At 29.7% G+C, this 1,753-nt stretch overlaps 1 long non-coding RNA gene across 1 annotated transcript; it reads right to left on the bottom strand.

Moving 5' to 3' along the window:
- Positions 1–1,004: 1,004 nt before the first annotated feature.
- On the bottom strand, positions 1,005–1,486 carry LOC109592255 (uncharacterized). The gene is made up of 2 exons (XR_002190256.1): positions 1,451–1,486; positions 1,005–1,364 (listed from the first exon to the last, which is right to left on the bottom strand). It is a non-coding gene; the product is annotated as an uncharacterized LOC109592255 (long non-coding RNA).
- Positions 1,487–1,753: the final 267 nt, after the last annotated feature.

The raw sequence follows: 1,753 nt of genomic DNA, 5'->3' as shown, positions 1-1,753 counted from the left end.
ACTATAGACTAACCTTGTTTATAAACTTATTTTTGCCTATGATCACAAATTTTATTATGAATTATTATTATTTTTACTGTTATTAATAACTTTATTTCATTACTAATTTTCTCCATCTTTCTAACTCTCTCTATCTTTCTCTCCTTTCCTTTCCTTAAATTAACCTGCTTTAAAAATTACTATTATTATTGTTGTTGTTATTGTTGTTGTTGTTGTTAAAATAAAAAAATAAAAAAATAAAAAAATTATTATTATTATTATTATTATTATTATTATTATTATTATTATTATCATTATTATTATTATTATTATTATTATTATTAGGTGTTAATGTATGGTAGTGCGTCAGTAGCTGAGGAGGTGTGTCACTTGAACCGCTGGGACCAATGTTCCCTCCCTCTCAATGCACTGGAGACTGCACTGGAACTGAGGCAGCTGGACATAGTGTCATTCTTCCTTAGGAACAGAGGTACAGGATATACTATTTATAGTAACAATGATACTAATTATAGTAACGCTGATACTATTTATAGTAACAATGATACTATATATAGTAACACTGATACTATTTATAGTAACAATGATAGTAACACTGATACTATTTATAGTAACAATGATAGTAACACTGATACTATTTATAGTAACAATGCTGCATATACTACATGTATTTATAGTAGTGATAAATGATACTCTTGATGATACTATTTATTAATTCTGAAGATAGGCGTGACCATAATAAATTGATAATAGCATAATAACAAGCATAGATGGCGCGTTCACCTTCTAAAGAACCTCTTCCAGACCCTACAGGACCAGGGGCCCTCTTTCTAATGCTATAGTAAGTAGTAATTTGATACTATAGTAACAACTCCAAGCTCAAAAATTTATTGCCGGGATTGACTTAAACTTTTACAAACTCCAATACATTTAACTAAACAGACATTCAGAAGCACTTTCTGCTTTTTGTCTCAGTAGGCTTGCTTTGGCTGGCTCACTTAATGTAATTATCATTAAATAATAGAATAAGAAATACAACAATTAAACATTTAAACTAGTCAATCAACTATTTGATGGACAGTATTTATTTCTAATGTAACTAGCAATGGGTTTCTCTTCTATTGTATCCAGTGCTGTAGCTAATGATGACCAACTGGGACCTCCTTTCTCTCTCACTTTATCTTCTCCTCTTAACCAGGCAGACATACACTGTATCAGGCATGGCTTACATTGTCCATGATCCATCTTTATAGCATTTAGTGTTGGATCATATAATCCTAAATGAAGTCCAAACTGATACCATTTAGTACAATCCAATTGATTGAGTATTGTTAGCTCTTCAATGACAATATCAAGATCTTTAATATCTATAAAAATAATAATTAATAATGTGTATATACACTGTACAGTCTACACTCCCACTACTTGACAATTGTGATAGTACATAACATACCTAGCTTTATTGGAGTCAATGGTGTCTTGAATTCTTTAGTTATTTCAATCACTTCCTATACAATAATAATAATAATAATAACTGATATTTGTCACTGTGCTTGTTTATCAAGGTGATATACATGAGTAGTGTATTGCTGAAAGGGTGAGTTTAACAGATGTACAAGTATATATTATTAGTAGTAAAAGCCACACAATGACAACCCACAATTATGACAAAGACTGAGTGAATTTTGATAAAAAATAAAATTACCTTTTAAAGATATGACCTTTTGATTATTAGTGCTTGTATTAATGTATCAAA

This window comes from Amphimedon queenslandica, unplaced genomic scaffold (assembly GCF_000090795.2).
Source record: "Amphimedon queenslandica unplaced genomic scaffold, v1.1 AMPQUscaffold_5839_Cont22199, whole genome shotgun sequence".
Classification (NCBI taxonomy): domain Eukaryota; kingdom Metazoa; phylum Porifera; class Demospongiae; order Haplosclerida; family Niphatidae; genus Amphimedon; species Amphimedon queenslandica.
The sequence above is the reverse complement of the archived record's forward strand: the minus strand, read 5'-3'. Positions and strand labels throughout refer to the sequence as shown.